The 16,766-nt window shown below is 38.3% G+C and overlaps 1 protein-coding gene across 1 annotated transcript in view; it reads left to right on the forward strand.

Moving 5' to 3' along the window:
- The first annotated feature begins 14,732 nt into the window (after positions 1-14,732).
- Positions 14,733-16,766, forward strand: part of LOC131681653 (serine protease filzig) — a 184,006-nt gene continuing 181,972 nt past the window's right edge. The window contains exon 1 of the mRNA XM_058962577.1: positions 14,733-15,162. The gene's annotated coding sequence lies outside the window, so the exon portion shown is untranslated. The remainder of the gene's footprint in view (positions 15,163-16,766) is intronic.

Below are 16,766 nucleotides of genomic sequence, written 5' to 3' on the forward strand. Positions count from 1 at the left end.
GAATCACTTGAGTCTGCGGCATGCCCGGACAAGCGTAAAGTCACTTAATGACTTATGCTGCCGGAACTGGGAAACTCTAAGCTTGCTCAAATGACCTATTCCACGCTTTTATAAACTTTCTTCCTTCAACTCCTCGCTCTTCCTTGAGTACTATGGCTCTTAATATTGATAAATATTTCACACCTTCCTGTCCCTTGCTAATTAAATATCGTTACAATATAAAAAGGAAAAAAGATTGACTCACTCTAAGACGCTAATGAAAAAGAAAAAAATCAGCTAAGGAATCATAGTTTGGATAAATGAGAAAGGCACAATTGCACCACTAGGTGGATTAAAATAGGTTTTTGTTCAACGCATTGGCTTAAATGGCAGTGTGATTTTTGTTATCATGTCGCTTCTATACAAGAAAGCTAAAGATATTGGTGCCAATTCATACACATTCCATTAATTGTAGTAATACGGCTAAAATAGGCTCTTTTCTCTATTACGCTCGAAAACTCAATATCGTTTCCAACGTGTACGAAGCAGAATGTAATGCAACATATTTCGTGTTGTCAGTCGAAATGTGTCTCGTCACAATACCAGTTTAAATACTGATTGTTTTACTGCGTAAGTATGATATAATCGTTTTTAATCATTTATTCAATTAATTTAATTTAATTTTGACGTAGAAAAAAAACCGTTCTCATGTTTGCTGATTTTTTTTATTGTTTATTTTTTATAGTTTTTCAAAACAATGGTTCGCAAGTACAATTTGCGCACAGTAACACAGTAACACAGTAAGTTCCGTGTTACCGATGTATTACTAAAATATTTTTTTCGTTTCAATTTCCACCCCATTTCGTGGTATTTTCCAAAACCCGATTTTTAAACGTTCACTCTTCGAAATAATTGCACATTTTCAAATACATCAAAATTACATTTTAAAACATTTCTAGACCATTCTTTCAACTTTTAGAATCATTTGATTTTTTTTTTTTCAAGTCGGTTGAAAATTCGCAAAGTTATGGTAATTTTTGTGAAAAAAGTCGTAACCGCGATATTTTCAATTTTATTTTTGTTCAAACCAATTTATGTATCATTGATTCTATAAATTCCAGACTTTCACCTACACAGCTGTTTTCGCAATTAAAAAAGGAAGAAAATGATGTACACCGGATTCTGTTTTTGCACGCACTTTTTTGTACGGTTTTGCAAAATAACACGATTTTTATGTATAAAATACCTATTTCGATATACCAGTGTAATGATTTGATCATCCCGTGAAAAAACCGTGAAAAAATCCGTGTTATTTCGAGAAACCGTGCAAAAAAATTTTTTTTTTTTTTAATTGGCATTTAGTAACGGCAGCTGAAAATAAATGGCATTGGATATTTACAATGAAAATGGGGATGATCCGCCAATGTGTAAAAATCGCGTATTTTTGAATTTTAGGAAAAGAGTTGTTAATCAAAATTCAAGTTATGGTAGTAGAAAATCAATAATGTTGGGCAATGGTTTTTATAGGATTTTATGCTTTTTAGATATCAATTAATATTCTGGTTCATATATCACATCGTATTGGCAATGGAGCAATTGGTATATGGCCAAGTTCCCCCGGGTAGTGCCACTGCACAAAGTATATTAATTTTGCTTGTTCAGTTTGATAAGCTAGAAACTGATAGCGGAGATTTTAATATGCAGTGATACGCAATACGTATTGTTTGGTCTGAGTAGATAACAACTGATGTTTCTTTTTATCAACCATTTAGTGATCTCTGATTAAATAAAGCTTTCAAAGAGTTAGGGACAGGCATAAGTCTATTTTTTACTGAGATGGGAAAAGTTGGTGCTGGACCTGTGGCCTTCGTCTGGCATGATCCATTCTCGTTGGTACAGATGTGTTCATGACTGGTTTGTGGATGAGTAGTCCTACTTACAAGTGAGTTGATCACTTCGCTTGGGAGGAGATATATGTGACTTCTGCTAGCTGTCGAGCTTGGGCATGTTAGCTGGTTCCAAGAAGGTGTGCAGGACTGGCACCGGCGGGAATGGTTATTGTTTCACTCGACCTTTGGTTCTTGAAAATAACAAATCGCTTCCTCGGTGTGATATGTTGGAATTGAATACTCAGTGGTTGAAATGTGCATTCGGTTCGAGCAGATTGAGTCGTTTGGAGGATTGGTGGTCTCCGAGAGCAGATGCGAATAACTCTGAAGTATCCAATAAAGGGAGATTGTATCTATAGAACTTAAAAATATTGTCTAGCATATTTTCCTAATGTATTGTACATCATAACAACTACCAATATCGACTATTTAGAACAGAGATTTTCAAATTCTGTTTTAAGATCGAGAAATATAGGAACATGACAAAAGGCGGTTCTAATTCTAAATTGGTTTAGTATAGATATAGACGACTCAAACGCACTGGCAGGAGAATATTTTGACATTAAAAATGTCTTACTCCACTATCTGGGGCTAGGTGTCATTCTAAAATCTAAACTATCTCCCATGTAACGAAACTATGTAAGGTTTGCACGCTTATAACTCCGATATTACTAGATGGATTTTAATCATTCATACACCAACCGATTCAGAAACACCTAACTTAAACATAGGTAATAATTTAATATCTCCCCAATAAAAGTAGACTTTTGAAAATTGGTAAAATTAAAAAGTTCACGAAAAACGGGAAAATTACCATTCGTGAGGCAGATTTCTCAGACACAGCCGTCAAGAGAGGGCAGCTTAGTTGCTCAATGAAACACGAAAAGTCATAAATAGAAGCAACGCATGTCCGTTTAAATCAGTTGTTGCTCTTATCCCAAATGAGCAACATCGTCTCCGGGCGATGCAATAAGCGCTATCGATTTTCGGTAACGTTGGCATTTGCACACACTCGCACCTAAGTGACTAAACCATATACGGTTAGTTTATAAATAGAGGTGACGCGTACCCGTTTGAATCAGTTTTTGTTCTTATGTCGAACGGGTAAGATCATGGCTGCAGCGTCTGGGCACTACAATAAGCGGTAGACGCTATACATTTTCGGCAGCGGTGGCCGTGTGCGGATTTTTCGGGTACCAGCACGGTGTCACAGAATCATTTGCAAAGTGGGTGGGCGGGGTGGATTGAATTTAATTCAATACGGTGTGTGCTGCTTAAGAGTGTTGCGTTTGAAAAAAATATATTTTTATGCGTGCGTGTGCGTTGTAACTTGTTAATCCATGTTTACGGCGCTTTGTAGCTGCGTAGGGTAAAGAGCCTATTGGTGTTCATGTTTCATATTTCGGTTATATGTTTTTTATCAGTAAGGCATCTGACAACGTGCCTCTGTAGTTATTGCACTGTTCAGCAGCGTAGTATTTTATATAGGAGAGTACACTCAGGTTTTTTACTCGGATTTTGAAATTTACGCGGTTTTCATTAACGCGTTTTTTTTTTAATTTACGCGGTTTTCATTTACACGGCCTGTATCCCCTGCGTGAAAAATCTGAGTGTAATTACATCGGAAACAATAATATTCCCAGCAGAACTTTTTGTTTTCTAATTTCAAACACTTTTGTTTCGTACTGTACAAAACGGAAAATTTTAAAACAGAACTTACCGTCCCAGCAGCAGTTTAAGCGGGTGTTCTTTTTCGATTAAAATTCAAACCTTGTCTTAAGCGTTACTGGACTTAAAATTGTTTTCCCAGTTTATGCAGTCAGAGTATCTGTCCTGCCCTATGTATTTAAAACACAGTTCTAATCGCGTTTCAAAGTATACAACAAATAGAACAGTTAGGTATACCAATTTAAATTTTAAAATAAATCTGTTTTAAATTATGAAACAAACCGCTGTACTGAAGATGTAATTATGTCAGTCCTATTACTACATAAAACACCTATATAACATAAAACGCTGCAGAATTGGTTTAATAATACAATGTTTACACTACAGAGTTATAACACGTTTTAATAATTAGCAACAAGAAAAATGTCACCAAGATAGCATAAAAACCCGTTTTAACTGGTAGTGCGAACGTTGCATAACAATGTAATTTATCAAATAATTTCATTTTTTCCACCACTAATCGATCAAGAAATACTTAAACTTAAGATTGTTTACTTAAGTTCATTAGTACATTATTGAAAATTTAAATGGAAAATGAAATTTCATATTTCATGGAGAATCTGTATATTTTCGTTGGCGGGCGTGGGCTTCCTCATCACAGCTCTCAATATGGAACTTTTCTTTTGAATATATATTCTGGACAGACCAGCCTATTTTTACTAGATGGATCAACCAAATAATGCCAATCACCTAGTGAGATACTTGATACTTGATGGCGAGGGTATATAGCAAATTGTAACATATGAAAACAGGCGAGTGAACAAGAACGTGAGTCGATATGTGTGATAGATAAAATTCATTTGCACGCTCTTGAAAAAAGCTACATTTTTAATGTCACCGTGGTCGTGCCCTGTACACAACCCTTTAATTTTTTTAGAAGTAGACAAATTAGAGGACATAACACTTTTTGAGACACACATGCACAGTCGCCATTTCGTACGATTTTGCAAAGTTTACCTCGCGGGACGGACCGATATCCACCAAGGCATAGGTCGCAGTCGTTAAAAAACTAGATTCACTAAGTGTAAAATAGCGAATTTTTTAACTTTTAAGGAAAGAATTTTTAATCAAAGTGCAGATTTGGAAATTTTAAATGCAAAGAAGGGGTCTGTCAATATTGCAAAATGGCAAATGCTGCCACTTTTCAGGAAAGAGTATTTAATAAAGTAAAAGCCAATCAATAGGCCGTTGAAAATTGACAATTTCTGACATTTCAATTACGCAAGAGAGTCTTTGTATCAAAATGATTTGTTTTTAACCTTTCCTGAAAATTCTTTTAATGAGAAGATAACCATTTACATGAAAAAATCACAAAAAATGACAATTTTGATATAGTTGTCCCAGAATCGAACAATGTTTCTTACCAAACTGTATATGACAGCATACTGTTCGAAAGGTCCGTTCTAAAAAATGTTACAAAATTGAAAATCGGCTGAAAATGACAACGTAGCTAATTTTGTTGTGACGAAGGTCCCAAAAAATGTTGCTTCAAAATTTCGTGTGCACATTATGTTGTATCGCATTTGCTATACTAGTTCATTTTAAAAGTTCAAAATCACTGTAGCACAGTGTAATCTATAAAAATTGACAAACTCTAAATAGTTGAAGCATTTTACCATTTTAACTATTGCTTTTCAACCGACAATAGCTTCTTTTAACGAATAAAAAAACTTACATTTATTGTTAAATACCATAACCAAATAGCTGGTAATAATTTTTTTTTCAGATTTTTTTTGCACGGTTTCTCGAAACAGCACGGATTTTTTTACACGGTTTCTCGAAATAACACGAATTTGGTGTATTATATATTTCTTTTGTTTGCATTTTTACCTGTGAAAATTGCAATCAAACGCGTGGGGTGCGTTTGTAACCCAGTGCAACTTTGAGCCTTTGACAGAAAGTTTCGAATATTCAATCAATGTGTGTGTATGAAAGTTGTAAGCGTTGGGATGAATAGCTAGTGCGGGTGACAACATACAATCCTGTTTTAGTAGTTTTATTTAGATTTACATAGAGACCTCCTAGAGGCGGTGTTGGGAACTAGAGGATTGGACTATATGTGAAACGAAACCTTCAAATCAAGTTATTCTGATATAACTGTAATTAATTAATCTCATCTGCTGTGTACAACAATATAATTCATATTCTATTTAAGGTAGTATCTATAGCTTACAATAAAAAATATTGGAAAGAACTGACTTTAAGAAAATTTGTTAAATATCGTTTTATATCTCAATATACTGCATTTATTTGGTGTTTTCCCGCTGTCTTTGTTCTAGGGAAATATTTACGGCTCAACAGTTAGAATAAAATTGAACATAACGTTTAATAACTTCCAAACGTTTCGACCGTTTTTTTCGGTCTTCATCAGTGGAAATTATTTGTATTGTTCTTGTCCGTCGCTTTTTCTATGCGGTCTATTGTCGGTGGTAATATCTTTCAATTTATTAGCGATGAAAAATTGCAGTACTTTTGGTTAATCTGTTCGAATAATTAGTTCACTTTAGTATCACAACTATTGGACACAGCGAGAAAATATGGATTCTAAAACGTTATGTTCAATTTTATTCTGACTGTAGAGCCGTAAATATTTCCATGCTGCATTTATGTAGCCTTCATATTTTCTACAAAATTGACACCAAGTTTCTTACTATTTGTGAAGAGGTAATTCTCCCTAATTCCTTCTAGAAGGTCCAATCATCACAATTATTGCATTTTATGTTTGAAAGCTTCTTCGAGGTTGTTATATCTCCAAAGTTGATGCTTTCGACATTATGTGACCGTTAGAAAAATTTTCAAACATTTATTCTTCTTTAAAAGTGCACTTTAAATTATCATACTTGGACTTAAGTGACATATTATAAAGGAAATTATAAAAGAATTAGATAGAAAAATATATTCTATTCGTGTGAAAGTTATATGAATATATTTAGAAACATTAGATGAAATATATTTTTGCGGATCTCCACGTGAAACTAGAGGAAAATCAAATAGTTCACCATTTCAAATGAAAACGACTTGGATTACGGTCGTCAAACGATGGGATAACAAAATTCTCACAAGTTTCCTGTCTTATACATCCACGAGTCTAAATCTATTGATAACATTTGGTCCTTAGACCGGCGACGACTGGGTGCTATCAGCCTTCTGCCGATAGTAGCAGAATGAGAGGGTGCGAACAGATCTAGCCGAGAAAAAATTGCCATGTTTTTATGAACCTAATTTCAAGCTCCGTTATTGCTAACAAGCCCGTGCACCAGGTTAACAGTCCTTTATATTTCCCTTCAGTGTTAATTATCGCTCGTATACTTGTATTCCTCAAACAATCCGATATGGAAAATAAGAAATACTTTCCTTGATTTATAACATCTCGCGCTATTTTTGCCTTATAATGTGTTATCATACGGTAGTTTTCAAGCCAATAAATGTATCGTTGAGAAGAAGTAGCGAATTCTGTTCAAATACTGTTGCAATGAATATTGATCCGGCCCATTACGCAGATAAGATTAGCTTTTCTAGGCAATACTCTCACGGTCGGCTGTGTGGAGTTCAAGTTGCTTTTGTTTAGGGAACATAGGGTACTCTCGGTAGCCGGCTGCCCAGAGTTTAAAAAAACAAAAACTAAACAAGATCTTCTCTTTTTCGAGTGATCGTGCACTCGAAGACTAACTAAACAACTACCTAATAAAATATGCTTTATAGGTCGCATCGCTTGCTTGGAGCGAATCCTAGACCTGATACCCTTCCAAACTACCAACTCCGCGACACCTATGGAAGAGTCTGATGAATCGTCGTCCTTCCGTTGAGTAGGTGGAGCATCAACACTACCTGTCTACCTTATCCTTTATCCTTCCCAGTGAACGATGAAGATGGGGGCGGCCGGCAATGATGGCTATCATGCTGTTGAGGTTTTAATGTGGTATGAATTCCTACTTACCATTTCCTAAGCAACTCTTATTAGATAATCAGCAGTCAAACATGATGAAGTCAGTGTGCAATCCGCCTAAATCATCGTCACAACGCAACGCAAATGAAAACGACTTGGATTACTATCGGTGTTAAAACCATCGATCCGTGCTCTGTGGTGGTAATGAGAGAGTGAGCAAAATGTATAAGAGAAATTTACACCCGAACCGAGCGAGAGGAAAGAAAACTTGATCTTGACTTTGGAAATTGACCGGAGCGAACCCCAGAGCAAGGGGCAAGGCTGGCATGACTTAGCCATTGGGGCAGTGGTTATCATCTTCCTTCGATGGACGGTGGACAGCCGATCGATGTGCCGCGAAGCTGAGAAGCTGTGTTATGCATTTCCAATCCGTTCAATCATCGGTCAGAGCGTCGGTGCTGCTGGCTGGCTGGCTCACTGGCCGATGGGTGCTGCAGGACGCAACGTTCGCATCCTGTGCACTGGCTTGCTGTTGCTGCATTCCGTGACTCTGGTTTTCTCCGGTGCGGTGGCAGTGTTAGGAAAATGGCATTGGGATTTCATTGGCACCGTGGGCCGTCGGTAATCATCATGGAAGGGGGTGGGAAGTTTGATGATGGGTGCAGAGTCATGTTTCTTGCTGTGGCTTCCACATATGAGCCCGTTGAGCCAGTTTTCCGCAAATAGGGCTCAAGAGCAACATTCGCGGTTGGTAGCGTGCGTGAAGGACCGGCAGTCTCGACAATGATTTGTAACTCTGGATGTTGTTATTCCGATCGAGTCGTACGAAGCAAATGTGGGGAAAATCGCCGCTGGAAGTTGCTCTGCCGTAAAATTAATAACTGTATTTCTCGTCGGCTACATTCTGGTTTAACACGCAATGACGGCCATTGATACTGTTGAGAATGGTAATTAAAAAATATAAATAAATATGTTTTCAATTTGGTTAGGACTCGTAGCATGTTTATGTAAAAATTAAAAATATTTGAAAAATATCTCAGGTATAAAAACTTGTGATTCATAAGCTGAAGAACATGAATTGTCAAAATTAGTTGGTACGTCGAAAAATTGACAATGGAATTCTACAGGCGCAGAAGTTCTGTTTGCAGATGAAATTCACAGTGAAACGGACGGATATTTTTGCCTAAAATCAAACTGTAGAAATTCGAGTAATATGTATTGCGACGTCGCCTGATCAGCATCTGGAACTGATTTAGCACTAGATATCTAAATCAGTATCAGATACTGTTGAGAGGAAATCGAAACGCATTATTCATAAATACTAAAATTAGATTATGCACAAAATAGCTTCAACTCGATTTTCTCCTTAAGGAGTATATAGCATGGAACTTTTAAAAATTTGCTTATTTCAATAAGACAATAATTAGTGACATTTACAAAACAGTTACATTAAATCATTACATTTACAACTTTCCCGAAGAAACTATTGATTTTACTTCAAATTCAAAGGTTTATACGATTGCAATCGAATGAGCTAAGGTAAATATTGGGTCACGGGCTTCACAAATAAACACTATCACAATCAGTAGATGCTCGAAGCAACAGGCTCTTTCAATCATTATTGAACTGCTGTGCCACATCCAGGCCCATTTTCCGGATCACTCATCATCAATTTTGCGTTAAAGCATATATTCATTAAAGGGAAATATTCGCTCGAGGTACGGCGCAAAGTGAACTAATTGCACCGGAGGATGACCGGCGCGTTAAGCTGAACTGGGCTGATCCCGCGGGCGCTGAAGTGTTGCAGGCTGGTTCGAGAGCATCGCTGAACGGAGAAAACTGGATTTATCTTGACTGGAATCATCTGCTCAATATCCCGCCACCCCGTGCGCAAACGCAATTATACACAAATACTAATAAACGGTTGATACGGCCCAGGACCAGGACCCGGCGTGCACATGCTGGAGCCGAACTGCGCCCCCGGAGTGATCCCAGCATTTTCATATCGCAATTTCTATCTTTTTGCCTTTCTTTTATTTTATTAATTTATTTACCCTGACCCGCATATTTCTGCCAACAGCACCGGCGAAACCGCGATCGGTTCTCTCTTTCTTTCATCATTGGCGCCATTTTAGCCGACCTCGCAAAACCCTTTGAAACCTCCGGAACCGAGAGGATTGTTCAATTTTCATACCGATGCCATTCTTAATGGTCGATACATCCCGGGTCGGCGATTGACCTTATTGATTGCCCGCAAGAGTGCTGCTCGAACTGGATCGGACATCGCGAAATGGGAAAGCAGCAGCACCCATGCATGGTACATATCACGAATTGTATAGTAAAAATCGTTTATGTAGTGCAATTACGATGGTTTTACATTATTATTTCTCGAATAAATGTTTTGCCCTGCACATGCTGTCGGCAGTAATTGAATGATGATGATGTGTAGAACTTACAGGAAATTGCCGGGAATTGCAGAGATCAACCTAGCTTTGATAGAGCAAAGGAAAGTACGCTCTAGCACAGAAATGGAAGAAGAAAAACCCATAGTAAAGAGGCCATGCGATCAGTGGAAAACTACTTTGTATCTACGGCGATTAGACAAACTGGTGGGAAAATATCGCTTCCTGTTCGTATATTCGCTCGTGGTTCGAAAGCAATTATTCAGTACAGAAGTGGGGTACTAGTTTTCGAAAGCATTTTAAATGATTCTTCATCGTTTAATCACACTTTAAATAGGAATGTCTTTTTGCTTTTGTTATGTTAAAGCGATGGCCCATTTATTCACGTATCTGGAGAGTTGCATGCCAGATATAGGATAATTTAATTCCTCTACTCAACTTCACAGATTATGGAAACATGAAATAGTAATCTTACGGGAACGTTCTCTTTGTCTTGGAGAAAATTAAGGTAAAATTTCTTAATTTTTTTGTGAAATATCGAAAAGGTGTAAAAACTTCGGTTTTGATGGTAAAATTCATTTATTATTAGAAGCTTCGCAAAAATCAGTATCTGGATGAAACTTAAAATGGCGGAGGGCTATCACGACATCGAGCACGTTGTTTGGGTGTGCGCCGGGTATTGTGACGTCAGGTCTCAGTTAAAGAATTCCCTTCGGGCCCGAGGTAAACCGTCCAATGTTCCAGTTCGTGATATTCTGGCAATTCGCAATTTCCCCTACATGTCTCTTATTTATACTTTCATAAAAACGATAAATATCCCAATTTAGCCTCTCTCTTATATTTCTCGTTTTTAGAAGTTTCCTCCTGCCTCGTGGAATCGATCAGCTCCAGAGTGCCAATATGTAACCGCCGTCGCCCTTACTACTACGGAAACTGAAGCGAGAGTGACTCGAGGTCCGATGACTCTTGAAGGATTCCCTGCGGGTCCGAAGTATACCATCCGCCAATCCGACCTACTAGACTGAGGCGCTAATTTGTTTCGCTGATCTCCCGTTTGCCCGAAAGTTGCAAGTTTTGCTCTTCTCTCTCGGTCACCATATACGCCTTCTCTCCCCTGTCCTTGATACAACTGCTGCTACACTGATGTGGAGATAAGCCCCCCTCTGAATATTTTGACCAAGCATAAGTCTTCGTTAAAAAAATTAAATTTGTATTCTGTATTCCTAGTTTTAAGATAGCAGTAATTTTTACTCTTTATTATAACTATTGTCCTCCATCTTGTAAATAGAATCGTATCCCTAGTTTAAGACATCTGTGAAATTTTTCATAAATATTTGTTCCCTCTTTTTTGTACCAAACTATATTGTTAGTTTTAAGATAACTGTAAAATATTTCGTAAACAACTACTCACCCTCTTGTATATCAAACTGAAATCCTTGTTTTAAAAATGTTCATGAAAAAAATCTTTTGTCCCCTCTCTTGTATATAGAATCTTATTTCCAGTCTTAAAATAGCTGTAAAATTTCTCTTTCATAAAAAAAATTTCAACATTATAACCTCCTAGTTTTAAGATATCCAAAATGTAAATGTTTGGGTCCCCTCTCATTTCAACATACCGGGAAATGAAAAGGCCGAATCTTTAGCAAAAGTGGGCGCATTAGAAAGTGACATCTATGAAAGACCAATTTGCTTCAACGAATTTTTCAGTATCAGTCGTCAGAGGACACTCGACAGTTGGCAAACCTCGTGGAGCAATGGGGAACTTGGACGATGGCTACATACCATTATACTGAAGGTATCAACGAAGCCTTGGTTCAGGGGGATGGATGTGGGTCGGAATTTCATTCGTGCCTAACCACTACACGTAGGATGCGCATTTGCAGCGTTTTGGGCTTGCAGAGAGTAGTCTGTACGCTTGTGATGAGGGTTTCCACGACATCGAGCCCACTTCGTCTGCATAGAAGGAAACTGAAGCGAGAGCGACTCGAGGTCCGATGACTTTTGAAGGATTCCCCGCGGGTCCAAAGAATACCATCCGCTAATCCGGTAACACCATATACGGCTTCTCTCTCTCTCTTGTCCTTGATACAACTGTTGCTACACCGATGTTGGAAACCTCCCTCTGAATACCATGGCCAAGCATAATTCTCTGTTAAAAAATAAAATTTGTATTCTATATTCCTAGTCTCAAGGGGTTATATACAAAGTTGTGGCGAAACAGTGTGCTATGTTCGTGATTTTTTTAAAGTGTTCTATGCAAACTTTATTTGAAAAAGCAAAAGACAGCTCGTTGGTAGTCCTATCGATGTTTGAAAAAACAAATTGAATTAAATAAAATATTGAAGGTTGACAGATTTATGACCCACCTCCCGAAGCGAGTTCTTTTGGCAGAGGTTGGCGGTGAACGCTCTCCAAGCCGAACTGCTCAATTGAATTCAAAAAACAAAAAAGATTATTGAAGAAAAACGTATTGTGGTGTACATGAACGGATCGATGTCCAATTAATTTTTTTTTCCTTCTAAAAAAAACATGTTGACCAAAAAATTGAGCCTTCAAAATTTTAAACACAAATTCAGTGCAAAGTATCGAAAATTTTGGCACGAGAAATTGTTTGTATTTACATTCTCGTGTTCAAGTACACGAGAATGTAAATACAAACAATTTAAAAAAATCATGAATATCGGATGAATAGTTTTTGAGATATCACGTTCACCGCAACGATAATTTTGAAAAAACTTAGTTCCGAGATAATTGTGTTTAATATTTTGTGTTACTTTCATTCGCGGAAAAACCAGCGCGCTGCGAACGTCTGTAGTTTGAAATCTAGTGCTCCGATCTGGATATCGCACAGATATTTTCAAAAGTATGTACTTTCAGAATATTCAATAATTTTTTTTTTCGATTTTTTGGGTTCCAACTTTGTATATAACCCCTTGAGATTGCTGCCATTTTTATTTTTCATTAAAACTATTGTCCTCCATCTTGTAAATAAAATTGTATCCCTAGTTTTAAGATACCTGTGAAATTTCTCAAAAAAAACTTGTTCCCCCTTATGTGTACCAAACTATATTGTTAGTTTTAAGATAACTCCGTAAAAAACTATTATTTCACCTCTTGTATATCAAACTGAATGCTTTGTTTTAAATTTTTTCATAAAAAAAGCTTTTGCCCCCTCTCTTGTATATCGAATTGTATTTCTAAGATAGCTGTAGAATTCTTCCTCTCAATTTAAATGCAAATGCACAAACAAAAGAATTTTGCACCGCCAAGCTAACGCATTTGTGCCTATCTAATAAACGAACTGAATTTAAAAAAACAACAGATGCACGATTCATTAAAATCCGAAGGAAGATCACGCTTCATAGAATGTTATTAGAATGTAAAAGTCGGTTATCAACTTCAAATATAAACTTCGGATTGGGTTCCTTCAATATAAAAGCAATACGTTTTGAAACCTGACATTCTGTTTTGACGGATTTCGTAACCAATTCTCAGTATACACGATATTTGTCGGGTTTGTGACACGGTGCTAACGATCAGTAAGAATTGTCCCTGGATGGGACTCGAACATACGCCGACCCCTTTTTAAACTCGACGTTTAACTCGAGTCCCAAAGTTAATTATCGACATACACATTTTCCTAGACATGAATTATATATTATTAACAGGGTTATCATATTAGAGGCTTAGTCAGTCCTGAGAAACCGACCGAAAGTTGAGCACCTATATGCACATATATACATTGTCACAACCCGTCAACCTTAGTAGAATCGCTCTGAGTCTTGCAAAGTTTGTTATTTCTATTTGAATGACAAAGGTGCCCCAATTAATGTGAGACAAAAAAAAATTATTACACTGTTAGGTGGTTTTAAGTTTTTTTTATCATATTTCTACCTTCATTGTAATGTGATTCAAAAGCAACGAAAATCATGTACTCAATGATATATGCGTTCAGTGTTCAAATAAGAATTAAGTTGCAGGCGTCGGTCATAAATCAAGTCAGACCAGCGACCGCGTCTGCTATCATACGCAATTTGTAGTGCATTAACACAGTGGACGCTATCGGAACTTTGTTCCGCTAATCTACTTCGACTCCGATCTCAACTCACTGTAAAAACTTTTCGCGGTTATCGTAGATCACCTCATGCCAAGCTACACTATTCCGTGCGCAAACGACTTCGATGCGGAGGAAACGACGAACCTCTAGGGGAAATAGATAAAAGTCACGCAAATCCTCTCGCGTCGAACGGTATGAACGAACGTACCTACTCTCCACAATCAACTTCAGCAACATCTTCGCGTTTGCATTATCTCTACACAAAGCACACAAACACCACACTGTCGAGCATAGCAACATAACCCACCTCTTCTCCAACCACCTACCTGCATTCCTATTTGAAACTGTTTTTTTTTTGCTTCTTTTTCGCCACCTTTCTTCCTCGGAGTGACTTTTCGCTCTCTAACAACATACTTTTCCAGCGGTTCCTCGCCCGTTTGCCTTATCCAACCACGCAGGTTGACCGTTCTCGCTTGCTCTCTCTCTCGGTTGGTTCTTATATTGGCCAACCAGCAGAAGCTCGGAACCAAGGCGGCTGGTTCACTCTCTTTCTTTCTCGGTGCGATCCTCTGCCACCGGCCGCTGCTGACTGACGACGATCAACACAGTGAGTGCTAGCACACTAGCACATAAACATACCTCCTTTGGATCGCAACGTTGCCACCGCCACCGCTGCCGCCGCCGTCGCCGTCGCCGTCGCCGTCGCTGTTATTGCTGCCATCACGGTCAAGTCGGCTGCCAGCGAGCACGGTTTCCATTTCCGAGTCAGTCAGTATAGGTCTAACGTCTTCAGTGTCAAGGTCTCTTGGATCTTTCTCTCTGTAGCGGTTAGGAAGTAGAAGGTGTCTGACTGTAACCGCACCGGTGGACATCAGCGGAGTGCCAGTGAGCGAGTGGTCCATCCCTAGTAGGTGCTACAGAGTTCCAAAAAGTGTATGATTTTGACTTTGGAAGTGACTTTTTTCGTGGCTGTTTGTTCTTTTGCACCTGGTGAGTGAGTTGCAGTTACTTGTGAAGTTGTCTTTGAAGTGATCTTGAAAACCTGACAGGAATGTACACTATACAAATGGATTGAATCTAAGCGCCACTGTTTGTGGTTATTAAGAAGAGACTACCAACTGTGCAAGTGAAGTGGCAACGATTGCTCGAAAGCTGATTTGCGAAGATTGGGTTTTTCCTGGATGTAATTAACCTTCCTCTGGAAGCGCGATCAAGCTAAAAGTGAGTTCCATTTTATCCTCTAGTGGTAGCTGTAAGATTAAAGAATCAGTGCAAGGTTGATCAACGTTATGTGATTATTGCAATCTCGCTGAAAGCAAACGAAAGAAATTCAGCATCAGCGGGGAAGAAAAAGATGCAAAACAACTTTCGAGTGGAAATAACTGTGAACTAAATTTAAAAAAAAAACTGTGCTTGGCCCCGGCCGGATTCGGAGAAGGGGGACACTTCGCAATCCACCGAGCTGTCGTTGCGGGCCTAGGTTCGAACATGGACACATAGAGTGAGGAGGGTCGTCTCGATTGGACCTGCCAGTGGTGTGAGCATCAATACACAAAGTATAAAGGAAGCATAAAAATCATCCGAGAAACAAGTTCGGACATCGTATCTTCTGCTCGATGACTTTCTTTCCTCTCTCGATGACCGGGATGTTGGATGATCTTTTTGCTTCTTTTTTTCCTCTCACCACCAGCGCAAAACAACAGGGATGCTGTGTGCTCGGGCAAGGTGACAGACAAGGGAAGCGAGGAAAAAGCAAACCATTAATTAAGATAAGATAAAGAAGAAATAAATTAATGTTTTGTTCCCGATGGAAAAGGTAGCATTTTTCGGTGGCCAGGAAATGCCGCCGTGATCGGGGGGCTCAATTTGCGAGTACATACTGTTGTTTACAGTGTAATTGCAAGTGCATTATCGTGATTTTGGATCTGCCAGATAATATATTTTATTTCATATCTTGTTTTGGGTGAGACCATCAACTGTTTTCGTTTAATCGGGATGTGAATAACAGAATATGGGTTGGTCCAATTCGGACCTTTTGCCGTATATGCGATCAAAGAGAATTCTTCATTTCACAATTCGAAATTTAGTGAAAATCAAATAGGAATAACTAAGGCCAAAATGGAAAATCATTTGTATTAAGCTAGCTAGCTGATAGCTTTGCTGACTGGATGATGATTCCAAGAAGATCACTTCCAACGCAGGACCGTGATCGGGGGGCTCAATTTGCGAGTACATACTGTTGTTTACAGTGTAATTGGTAGAACTTTCTCAGGGAAAAGGTAGATGCATTTGCTAATGAGCGGTTTAAGCGTGTTGTTTTTCGGTTTACTGCTGCGCACACTTAAATACAGTTACCACATGTTGGGCAGTGCTTGTAACTGTACATCTTGGTTCATGATTTCAAAATCCCCGCTAATGTGTTCTCGCTTATACCTACATTGTAGCCTGCTTCTGGCGTTATTTTCTGCTGCTGGGGAAGTTGTTTAGTACTTGTATGATGAGCATGGATAAATGGGAAATTCCTGTATGGTTAAAGTGTCCATTTCTAGTAAGAATATAAAAAGCTTTCCTATAGGAACGGTTGCGGGAAGAGCAGAATGATATGAGAACATAGTAAAGGAAAACAGTCGAGCACCTGTTTCAAAATAACGAAATCCTGATGAAATTGTTCTAATTTGTTAATAACTCAATTTATCAAGCCGAGTCCACGCTTTAGGAATCTGTAGGGGAGAGTGAGGACACTTGATCCTTGGGGATATTTGATTCCCCTTCCATATCGCATAATCTAAACACAAAAAGTTATCACAATATAAAAACAAAATGAC

The sequence above is a fragment of the Topomyia yanbarensis genome, chromosome 2, assembly GCF_030247195.1.
Source record: "Topomyia yanbarensis strain Yona2022 chromosome 2, ASM3024719v1, whole genome shotgun sequence".
NCBI lineage: Eukaryota > Metazoa > Arthropoda > Insecta > Diptera > Culicidae > Topomyia > Topomyia yanbarensis.